The sequence below is a fragment of the Spinacia oleracea genome, chromosome 2, assembly GCF_020520425.1.
Source record: "Spinacia oleracea cultivar Varoflay chromosome 2, BTI_SOV_V1, whole genome shotgun sequence".
NCBI classification, from domain to species: domain Eukaryota; kingdom Viridiplantae; phylum Streptophyta; class Magnoliopsida; order Caryophyllales; family Amaranthaceae; genus Spinacia; species Spinacia oleracea.
The window spans coordinates 42,184,773-42,197,497 of NC_079488.1; the positions used below are offsets into that span (position 1 = coordinate 42,184,773).

At 35.9% G+C, this 12,725-nt stretch overlaps 1 long non-coding RNA gene and 1 pseudogene across 1 annotated transcript; one reads left to right on the forward strand and one right to left on the reverse strand.

The window, feature by feature from the left end:
- Positions 1 to 866: 866 nt before the first annotated feature.
- LOC130467835 (uncharacterized) lies at positions 867 to 2,108 on the reverse strand. Its single transcript, XR_008927776.1, has 2 exons — positions 1,523 to 2,108; positions 867 to 1,365 (listed from the first exon to the last, which is right to left on the reverse strand). It is a non-coding gene; the product is annotated as an uncharacterized lncRNA (long non-coding RNA).
- Positions 2,109 to 2,200: 92 nt separating this feature from the next.
- Positions 2,201 to 12,725, forward strand: LOC110775922 (glutamyl-tRNA(Gln) amidotransferase subunit B, chloroplastic/mitochondrial-like; annotated as a pseudogene).

Sequence of the window (12,725 nt, forward strand, 5' to 3'; positions counted from 1 at the left end):
TTTGCATCTCAACCAAGACATTTCTAAATTGGTTTGATAAGCTAGGTGGTTTTCAGTTTAAAACGGCCGGGTTTTTTTATAGTTTGAACAATGTTAGATTTGTTTGTGTGTGAAGTTCTTTTTGATGACCATATCACATTCAATTCTGTTGTTTTCCCTCTATATGATTTTGTGGCTGAATAACCTTATGTTGTATTTGTTTAAAATTACATTCAACTGATTTTTGAGTCAGTAGATGTACATGTTGACCTTTTGCTTGCAGGTTGCTGCATACAATGGTAGTCATGGATTATATGTTTCTGGAATGTCATGGAGAATGTCAGTATAAGGTACATAATGTACCATCACTGAACAACCCTTATTATTATATACTCAAGTGCATGCTTCAGAATTCTGCCAGATCTTACTGTCAGCAAACTGTTCATTACACGCACTGATCTGCATCGAACTGTTTATACACAAGCGAAAGTGAAGGTGCTTTATTTAGTCTTTATTGTTATGTTGTCTAGCCTAGCTTTTAGTATGATGTTGCTGAAGCGTAGAAAGTTGCATTAGTATTTGATAGTAGACATGTTGATGAGCCACGTACTGCTAGTTTTGACCATCTTTTATTTGTTCATGTTAGTAGAATTCTGATTGTGCAGTAGTAAGTAGTCCATTTCCGTTATTTAGTTGCATTCTTTTTCGACTGTAGTCCATTGCATAATTTAGTGGCGTTCCTTTTCGATTGGTATATTATCAGTCAAATGACCCTTTTTCGATTGGTATATTATCAGTATAATATGCTTGGAGATGTATACTTTGATCATTTTCTTGGAAATAATCCTTCAGAAGACCTCCCTGATCAATGCAATAATTCTGACAAGTTCACCACAAAATCTATATTCTTTTCATTCATCCACTGATCAATATATACACAAAGGCATCAATGACATTGTTACAAGGCTGCCATATTTCCATCCAAATAATAAAGCATATATTTAATCGATTAATTACACAAACAACGTAATTAAGCTAAAGTAACAGTCTAAAACGACTGAGTTGCTGCCCATCTCCTGAATTCTACAACTTCAGACTGAGTTGTTGCCCATCTCCTCAATTCTAAAGCTGTAATATTACATGTCGTATAAATGATCTTCTTCCTGCTTTTCTTATTGAATGAAATTCAGGGGTGGGAACATAATCCTATTGTAGCCCAACAACCCCTTGCTGCATTCTCTGGTATTACTGATGCTTCTATGCAACTTGTGAGCCACACCATAATCATCTGTTGGAGCCGTAAATTTTGTGGTGTTCTGCAACAGGTACGTCCTTAACAACATTCTGTGTTGTAAGTATCAGCTTAATTGTCGCATAACCTGAAATCTGATATTGTACCCAAAGAATATTCAAGTTAAATTAATTACTGTCTGATCGTGATTCATAATCCAAATTTTGTGACAAATACAAATCATTCAACCATGGATTCATTTTATAATCTACCAGCAACATGATACCAATATGTTAATGAGACAAAACTTACAAGTATCTGCCCCCACAACTGAAGTATTGGAGTCAACTAAGAACCTGTTCCTAATAACACATTCCCAATGCCACAAAGAAAAACAATTAGAACAATATACCCATTGGCAGTACCTAGTCGCACAAGAGTAAAAGATGGCATACGACTGGAAGTAAGCACAAAACCCAATTGAGCAAAGTATTAATTCTGAACAAATATAATACAAATCATTCAACTACATAGAGTAATAAAGCAATCAATAAGTTCCTGCAAATCAACCTAAAACTCATCCAATTGAATCAATTTAACGATCAACACAAAGAATTGACCGACTGAAAGTAGCAGAACTTAGGCCGGGGAATTTGGGCGAAAATAAGTGAAATGATAATCTCCACAGAAAATGAATCAATCAACAATATCCCGCAAAAATGAGCTTGAACAAACATGATTTAACTTCATCTAACGCAAATTTAAGGTTTAATTTTTCGTAAAAATCAATTAGGGGCCGGGCCTCAGATTTTGATAAAAAAAATTCGAGATGAAAATAGAACTCAATACAAAAATTGTATTTGGAAATAATAGATGAAAGGAGATTAGAAGAAGAAGAAGAAACCTGTGAAAATAATCGATGAATGGACCACATCTTTTTTGTTTGAACGAAAAGGAGAACTCGGAAGAAGAAAAAGTCCAAGGAAGGAGATGGAAGGGATGAGAGGAAAAGACGAAGAGCATAAGGGGAAAATAAGAGGTTGTTGGGTTTTTCCCAGAATTTTTTTTTGGGTGACGAGTTAACCATGATTAGTACTAGTTAGGTTAATTTGGTTGACAATATTGAAATAATGTTATATTAGAGAAAATATATATTGTTAATCCTATTTTAGAGAAAGTGGAAAAAGTTTTGTTACCAATGAGAATTTACAAAAGTATAATGCTACCGTAGAGAATTTCCCTTTAAAAGTTATACTTCCCCCGTTCTGTAAATATCACACCATTTGTTTTTTACACTATTCATACTACGACTTTGACATTTTTTTTGTTATTCATACGTAAAGAAATTTTAGTCATGTGGAATCATGTTAGATCCGTACCGATATATTTTCTAAATATTTTTTTTTAATTTTTTACTTGCACGCGATTTGAGATATTAAGAGTCAGTAATCATTAGAAGAGTAAAAGTCAACCATGGTGCGATATTTCCGGAATTGAGGAAGTATATGGAATTAAAGTCACTTAGGCCCTGTTCTTCTGCACGTTGTTTGGCTGAACTGAACTGAATTGAATGGAGCTGAATTGAACTGAACTGAACTGAACTGAAATGAGCTGAGCTGAACGAACTAAACTGAACTGATTTTAACTGAACTGAATTAAACTGAAAAGAACTTACAATAAAGTCCAAAAAAAACAAGACTTTAATCATCAATATACTCTGCTTTGGACTTTTGCTACTTCTCGGAACTTTCGGGTTGGTGTAACAAAACCCACCACATAATATCCGTTATATCCCCAAAGTCATTGTTTGGGTCGGTGGGCAAAACCCAGTACCACAACCAAATTGCGGCACCGTCGACCACAGCCTACACTCCTACCGTCGACTACTGCAACGGTTGCAGCCTTGCTCGACAACCCAAAATCTCTACTGTTTAGAGGGTTACAAGTTCATCCTTTGTGTATTTACCCGTTTTCGTTGTTGAGTAAAAAAGTGGGTGTTTTTTACTGTGAATCTAGTAGCCTACATTCCCAAAGTATAACAACACAAAATCATCCAAAGACGTAATCAAAAGTTGTAAGTCGAAATCAAGGCACAACACTTGAGAAATTGTTGAAAGACTATGAAGCAGTCATTGGTATAGAAACCCATGTATAGCTTTCCACTATCACTAAGGCCTTATGTGGATGTGCCTACAATTATGGTTCGGAACCAAACACCAATATTTTCCCTGTTTGCATGGGTTTACCTGGTGCGTTGCCGGTTATGAACTCCAAGGTTATTGAGTGCGCTGTGAAACTTGGCCTTGCGCTTAATTGTAACCTGTCCTTAAACTCAAAGTTCGACAGGAAGCAGTATTTTTACCCTGATTTACCTAAGGGCTACCAGATCTCTCAGTTCGACGTTCCTATAGCGACTAGTGGGTATGTTGACTTGGATCTCCCACTCGAGTATGGTGTTGGGCATAGGAAATTTGGGATAACTCGAGTCCATATGGAAGAGGATGCCGGGAAACTAATCCATATAGACGGTGGAAGTCATTCTCAGGTACATGCTTCATCATTTTTGGCACTTTCACGTTTATTAGTTTGTTACAAGATCTTTTTTTAAAATTTTATTATTATAATCATTTTCATGTATTAAAGTGGTAATAGAAATTCCATGGTATGATTAGATGCTTCCTTTTTTGGTAATAATTTATACACTTTCTGGCAACCTATTTTACTTCAAAACCCTGGTTGACCGGGTGTGTCAGGTGTTGACACGACATGAAGGTGCCTGAGCCGTGTCAAAATCAGATCCCAAATCAAGTGTCGGGATCAGTGTATAAAAAAGTGCAAAGCGCACTAAAGCCTAAGCCTAAGCGCAAAGCGCAAGGCGCACGCTTCATCAAAGTGAAGTGCACTTTGTAAGAATTAAATGTTTTTTTTTTACTATTATGCGTATATATCTTACTAAAGTAACCACAAAAATATATTAACATTAGATTTGTTTCCAAAATATATTAATCTTTGTTTTAACAAAAATAAAGCATATAGCATAGTGTTTATCAAGAAGCTAGGGGCTGTGACTATTGTATTCTTCTTTTCTTCTTTTTCCTTTTCTTTTGGACTCTTTGGCCTACTTTCTATCGTTAAAGATTAATAGAGCGCGCGTGGTCCAAAATACAATAATAACATATAAAAAAAAGCTTTCAACGTAAAGTAATAAAAAAAAAGGAATTTCTAGGAAGCGCCAAAAAGCGCGCTTTTTGCTCATGCGCTTCGGCACGTTTAATCATAAACTCTTTGCTCATACCTAATGAAAATCTTTGCCCTAGAACTTTGCGCTTCAACGCGCTTTTTTGAACACTGATAGAAATCGGGATCGGAGAAGAAGAGAATCAAAAAGTTCAGTTTTCGGTATTCAAGATGAAGATGAAGCATCATTGGTGAATAATTAAATTAGTCTTACCGGATGTTACCCGTAAGAGTGAAGATAGGGAGAGTGAAATGGAAAAGGTAGAGGGGAGTAAAGTAAAATAAAAACTGAAAAGTTAGGTTAACTTAGTGCCCTCCTATTCTTTTTCTTTTCCATTTTTATAGGCCTTTTTAACCAAATTTGTAAAAAAAAGTGGATGTTAAGCGACAAATTGGTTAAAAAAAAGTGTCTCAGACGACAATTTGGTAAATTTAAATCACAACGGCGACGAATAAGTCACAAAACTGGTCGGAATTTAGAAAAACCTAATCGCGTGACTCACACGCTCCTAATATTGTTTTCTCCATTTTCCTGCAATTTAATTTTATGATTAATGCTTTTGTAAAAAAAAAGGAATCGTAAGTAATTTCTCCCCTTCTCCTTCTCTTTCATTTTCTCTATCTTCCATTTTTGTGCTTACCCACCATTGCTGAAGAATTACTGAGTCAACTCAACAAAAATAAGGGAAAAGCAGCATTAACACAAGGATTTTGTGTGATAAAGGTGAATTTCAGAGTTAATTTTTTGTTTTTGTCTTTTCAGATGCCAAATTAGTAATGGTGGTTGATGTTTGAATGACTGTTTGGTTATGAAAATGGGTCGCTTGTAATCGAAAATTAGGATTTAAGATTTTGAATACTTGATTGTAAAAATTGGGGTTAAAAAAATTACGCTTGTCTGATTCCAACTCCATTAAATCATCTTTCATCAAGCAAAATAATTGACTTCCAACATGACAAACATGAGTCTCAATCATCAAACAACTCCTACCCAAATGGGGAAATTAAAAATACAAAAATAATTTGCATCAAAGATTTTTAACTTTTCCACATTTCATGAACCTTATTCCAGCATTATCATATGTGAAAGAAGTTAGGATGGAAGCTTTAAACCTGAAACCCTGATCTTGTCGATGGTAGGAAAATGGAGGAGGAGAAGAAGAATAGGGAAGGAATATAAAAATGAATTTAGTAGTTTAGAACATTAATCATAAAATTAAATTGCAGAAAAATGAAGAAAAAAAATCGGAAAAAAACAATATTAGGAGCGTGTGAGTCAAGCGATTAGGTTTTCTAAATTCCGACTGGTTTTGTGACTTATTCGTCGCCGTTGTGATTTAAATTTACCAAATTGTCGCCTGAAACACTTTTTTTTATCAATTTGTCGCTTTACGTCCACTTTTTTTTACCAATTTGGTTAAAAGGCCCATTTTTATATATTAAAAAAAATATGGGGTTGCTCCTTTGACCGTGTCTCTGCAAAATTTTAGGATTGGAGTGTCGTATCCTGCGACACCGATGTTCGACACGAAACTTAAATCCGTCTCTAAGCAACATTTCCTGTTGTAAAATCATTTAATCAATTTGTCTTAACGCGTTGAATGAGGATTGATAGCTCGGGGGGGGGGGGGGGGGGGGGAGGGGGGTTATGATGATTTAAAAAATTGTTTTTGTCTTCTCTTTCCCAGGGAGCGGAGGGGTTGGGAAGTTCATGTCTTAGTTTTAAAAAGCGTAAAGCGCACCGAAACGCAAAAGGGTCTTGGAGCTTAAGCGCAAAGTGAAAGCGCACGCTTTTCGTAGGTGAAGCGCACCTTAAGTGCAAAAAACCTTTAAAATCATTTCTAGAACATATTTTGTACATAAACAAACATGATATTATAAATGCATAAATTAACAAAGGAATCATAATTCTTTACTAGACACCAAACCGGATTACGTCTACGACCAATTAATCAAAGAGTCTAAAACCTCCTACCAAATGTTAGCTTCATTCGTAGATCCCCTCCTTTTGTTACTTTACCACAAAAGTCAAAACGCCAATTGGTCTTATTAGTAGGTTTCGGTTTACCATACTTTCTTGCTGGATCTACGGTATTTAAGGAAGGTGTGCTTGAGACCCCTCGTTGGTAGCCTCCTTAAATTAAAAAGCAGAAATTAGTAACCAATACAAAAAAAAACAGAGGGGAAAAAAGAGCTATCGTCTGCCTACCGATTGGTTTAAAAAAAAGCAGAGAGAAAAAGTATAAAAAAAAATGAATTAAAAAATGAATAAAAAAGCAGAATAAAAAATTGTAAAAAAATGAATAAAAAACAGAGAAAAAAGTGTAAAAAATGAATAAAAAATAATTTGAAACAGAATTGAAAAAAAAGAGCTACTGTTTGCCTACTGATTGGTTTAAAAAAAAGCAGAGAGAAAAAGTATAAAAAAAATGAATAAAAAACTAAATAAAAAGGCAGAAACCCAATAACCCATAACCCCTCTTTTTCGATTTTTCATTCTTCTTCTCTCTCTGTTTTTTCGATTTCTCATCTTCACTGATCTTCTCCCTCTGCTTTTTTTTCGATTTCTCATCTCTGACCTTCTCTTTACTTTGTTTTTGCGCGTTTATTTTTTTTATTTTTTTTTGCACACTCTTTTTGTGCGTTTCTAGAAGAAGAAAAACAAGGGGTTGTGTGTTTCTGGATCTTTGGCTTGGTGGCTGGAGAAATCCGGCAGCAGCAAGTTGGCTGCTCAAAAATCTCAGCTAGGGTTTCTCCAAACCCCCCAAATTCACAGTTAGGGTTTTCTCTCTCCTAAACTAACTATTCTACCTGTTAAACACAACAAAAACCCATTTAAAATGGGTCATGTGGTACTCACATGTTAATTTATTTAATTCAACATTGCTGACTTTCTTCCCCTGCGCCCAGTACACAAGAAGCGTGCGCTTCTAACAGAAGCGCACTTCCACAAAAAGCGCACAAGGCGCACGCACCCTGTACCTCGCTACACTATTATTATCGGGCGCGATCCAGCTGTGCTCCCCGTCGCCCCGTGATTTAGCGCGCTTTTTAAAACTAAGGTTCATGTCAAATTAGTTTGGAACATATAGATTCTCATTCCCCACTGTTTCCCACTATAGCTATACTAGTATAGATTTCACTTTTTACTAATACCTTAAGGGGGCGTTTGGTTCAGGGTACTCAGGAAATGAACTAACATGATTATCTTATTGTTGTTTGTTGGGCCTAATTTGTCATTCCATTTACCCTTTTTCCTTTTTCATTTCACCCCAAAGTCTTATTGTTGATTCCCCACACCCCCTAGCTATTTCCATTCTCTTTTCTATAACCCTCCCTAAAATGTTGACCAACCTCATACCATCAACTTACCCACCACCACCACCTGAACTACATGACCCCCAACGTATGTCGCATACTTCTCCACACTTAGGGACCAGACCACCCAGCTCAAAACCACTGACTCACCATCACTCCCACCCCAAGGTCATCGGAAACCACCATCACCCCAAACCACGTGTTGACACCTGAAACGTCTCTCAATTCCAGGGGTCCTGCTCCTCTAAGCGGGGATAGTTCAAAAGAATAAAGAGAGAGATGGGTGAAATCCATCTTTATGTACGATAACTAGGAGGGTTTCTAAACCTCAAGTGACTTGTGTCCACATGGACACAAGTGATCCAAATACAATCATCTTGAATACCAAGACATAATATGTCAGTACCAAAATGCAAAATTGCTTAAAAATACCACCAATATAAGTCATATGTGTTATTATTGGTATTCACATAATTTGTATTGGTACTAACATATTCTGTATTGGTACTCCAAATTCTGTATTGGTACTCACTTGTGTCCAATATGGACACAAGTCACTTGTGACAAAGACTTCCTCGATAACTAGAATGTTCAAAAATAGAAATTCAAACTTAAATGCTATTCCCTCTCAGCTTCAAAAGGGCCACAAATCAGGCAAGGCCAACTACACAAGAAAAAATGTTGCAGCTTCCTATTCAATAAAAAACCCGTAAAACACCAAAATGCACCACGCAAACCACCGTAACCCACCCAAAAGTTCCACAACCACCCGAAACATACACCCACCACTTCTAAAATCCACCAACAATCATTAATCATGGCTTTAAATGATCAAATTCGACCATGAACACTCCAGATGTAGAGTTTTTATGGTTGAATTTGACCATGAAACCTCAAAAGCTAGAGTTTTTGTGGTCGAATTTGACCTTTAAAACATTAAATTTGACTTTTTTATAAAGTTTGTGAGATAATAAGAGGAGAAAGAGAAAGAGGTCGACGGAATAGGGAATGAAGGAGCTGGCGGCGTTAATGAACTAGGGGAGGCAGTGTCCATGGGGAGGAGAGGCGACGACGTCTATGGGGAGGGAGCGGCGAAGGCGTCTAAAGCTCCATTGTTCAATAAGGATTGGTCAAGTACAATCTAAAACTAAAATAAGTTTAGATAACTTTTAATAAGTTTAGATAAGTTCAGTTAAGTATAAGATAAAATAAGTTAGAAAAAATAAGTGAAAATCAGTTGAATAGAACCCACCCTAAGAGGAGGGGGAATGTGGTGGAGCAGTGCGAGAAGGAAGAGAGGTGAAATGCCTAAATAACACCCAAAAAACACCTCATGTCAAAGAGTTTTATTTTCCATTCCTCCTTTTACCCTTTCTCCTGTTCATCCCCTTTACCTTTGTGTGAACCAAACGACCCCTAAAGCATTTCTTCCTTTTAAATATAAGGAACGGAAAATATTTAAATCTTTGAAAAAATTGTTCAATTTTTGTCATTGCCTCTTTAAAAAGATGTGTTTATTGTCTCAATGGCATTCATTAGAACAAATGACATCACTATGGGGAATGCCAAAATTATACGATCTTTATGGGACGTGGAAATTATTGACAAGTACGTGATTGTTAAAATTCTAGCTCATGTCATGGACATATAATCTTTTTGAGGTTTTTTGTTTAAAATATGTGATACGAAAAGTTGAGGCCAGATTGTAACTCACTTGTAGTGCATGAGTCATTTAGCACTTTTTTTCTCTATAGATTGCTGGGTTAATATGCTACTTGCCACTGCAGGTCGATTTAAATAGGGCTGGTGTACCTTTACTTGAGATTGTCTCTGACCCTGATATGAGAAGTGGCTTAGAAGCTGCAGAATATGGTGCAGAAATGCAGAGATTGGTTAGGTACTTGGGTGTGAGCAATGGTAATATGCAAGAAGGTTCACTACGTTGTGATGTTAATATATCAGTCCGTCCAAGAGGGCAAGTTGAGTTTGGTACAAAGGTAAGCATATTGGATTTGATTCTCACATACTATTTGAGGTTCTTTAGTTCCCGATGCTATGTATATGTTCTTTTGAATTTAATCATATAAACTGAAAGTATGCACATCATCAAGTTGGGCCCAGGGTTTTGTTCGTCGAAGTGCAAAACGTCAAATCAGACCCGTTGACCAATGACCAAATATGCGGTCACAAAGGATCCAGGAAGAGATTGAGAGTTAGTTTAGCTAATTGGATAGATTATGAACTTGATTATTAGTTGCACAAGAAAAATATAATAGAGATTTTTTTGGCAATAATTACGTAGTATTTGTGAAAATTTTCTTGGACTGTTTACTGAAACAATAATACTAGATTTTTTGTTAATATTTGAAACATCTTTACTCAAATGTTTGGCCAATAAACAATGGTTTTCTTTATCAATTTGTAGTTGGTATTGATCATTAAGTTATAATTAGACCAAGTGTTTTACATTCCATGAGGATATGTTCTACTTACATGGAACATTCCATATCCCAGGCAACATTAGATAGGCCTATATTGAAATACTAACAACTGTATGCATTATGACTGTTGATTTAAATGGACATGAAGATATTCAATGGGTAGGGATTGGAATTGATGGAGTAATGATGAAATGAAATATATTTTGGGACCTTATTGCAGATGGGACAATGATAGAGTGACCCTAAGGGTTGGTAACCCTTTCAATATTGATTTTTGATTGGTTACAAATGCATTGAAACTTTACATACAACACTCTCTCTCTTCAATTAATTATGCTTATATATCATTTTATGTTATATGTATCTTAGGGGTTGCCAACCCTTAGGGTCAACCAAACATTTTCCTTGCAGATGGCCTCTTGACAGACTTGATTCTGACATCTGATGAACCAGATTTTGCATTGAAACACTCGATCATTTATAGTTACATCTTTGCATAAGTTGATTTTAGTGTTGGAATGTGTATGAGGTATTCACAAAATTATACTTCCTCTGTTTCTTAATACATGCAATATAGACTTTTACGTTTTTCAATGCACAACTTTGATAATTTAAAATTTTATTTTTTACAAAATGTACATTTAGAATAATCTTACAACTACATAATGACATTAACTTTAAAAATATATCAGTATAAAATTTTAGTCGAAGTTAATTTATGAATAGAGTAAAATGTCAAAATATTGCATGTATTAAGAAGAAATGGGGAAAGTACATACTTTCTGATCCTGTGGCATATTGCTTGACAGATATGATACTGATTAATGTATAAAAAGGCTCAAGGCTATATGGAGTTCCCAACGCCATAGGTGCGCCTCAATGAAGTTAGGCGCCCCTAATAAAGGGTGTGCATCTCGAGGGGTGTGCCTTTTTGCGCCTCAAGGTGCGCCTTATCAAAATTGCCTCGCCCAGACCATTAAAGGCGCTGGCTCCAAACGCCTTGCTCCCCGCCTCAACGCCTAAGGCACGCCTTTTTATACACTGATACCGATACCTGTTTAACCTCACTTGACATTGTAATTCTTGTTCGAACTTGTGACAAGTAGATTTTTATGATTATTTGGATTGGAGTTTATAAAATTTCTAACCTACACAGACTTTAAAAAAAAATCTTTTAAAGCTGCATATTTCTACATTTTAAAAGACGGCCATTTGGATGACTTGTTTGAAGCTGTTAAGGATTCTATTTCAAGTTTGTTCACCATCAATGTCTGTGCAAGAAACTGACCTATGGAAGGGTATTATGGGGAATGGTTTATATTTATGTAAGGAATAGCTTGAAGAGGAGGGCAAGAGATTAGTTTGAGGGAATAGAAGGAAAAGGGAATGAAACTGTCTATATATAGAGCAGAGTAGGAGATTAGTGAAACCGAAAAATCATGATGAATATTATGAAGAGTTTCCTTTGGTTTTATTTAGCATTTGGGTGAAAACCTCTCGGATGCTTGTACTTAAAACCTCTTCGATAATTGCTATATCCCAGTTTACATTCACATTTTGTCTTCTCTTATTTCTGTGTCCCAGCATAACTTTACCTTCTATTTTTCAGATTACACTTTGCTAAGAAATCAGTTCCTAGCAGTCTCTATCAAATATTTCTGGACATAGATGGATTTTAGATGATTTCGGATGGGAAAGCCTTGTTTGTGGTTGAAAACCGTTTTTTTGGAAAATGTAAAGGGACTACACTTGTTGAACTAACAACTTTTTTTCTGTGCCGCAAGAAACTTTGATGTTTTCGTTTTGCTTTTTGATGTGCCTAGTTGTAAAAAAAAATGGGTCAAAATATGCTACTTTGTATAAACTGTATTCTGAATATATTTTCCCATTCCATTATTAGTAAGATTATTACATTCCTAACCTCCTAGGCTTTCAGTGAAGAGCGTGTTCTATAAAGCATACACTGAATTCTTGTTCGAATTTTTCTGGCAGGTTGAAATAAAAAATTTGAACTCATTTTCAGCAATAAGTAGGGCCATTGATTATGAGATCACAACAAGTGCAACTGCATAACCAAGGCCTAGCTTACCAAATTGTACAAGAGACTCGTCTTTGGGAGGAGGGTGCTCAGGTTATTGCCGCACTTTGCGCCCTTTTGGTTATGACATTGAAGTTAGAATCTAATTCTCCTGTGTCCTTTATCTTATTTATTTCTGTATATGTATCATTGTTAGAAAACAGTAACTATGAGAAAGAAGGAACGGCTTGCTGATTATCGGTATTTCCCAGAGCCTGACCTTCCAGAAGTGACTTTGACAAAGGAATATATTGAGGACATTCGTGATTCTTTGCCAGAAATTCCAGAGTTGAAGAGACGGTGGTATGAACAAATGGGATTAAGCATGCATGATGTGATTTTTCTTGCCAATGATGTAAAAGTAAGTACTCTAACCCATTAATTTTCAGGGTTGAGCTATTTGTCATTACTGTTGTAAGTTTTAGTAATGATTTACACATCA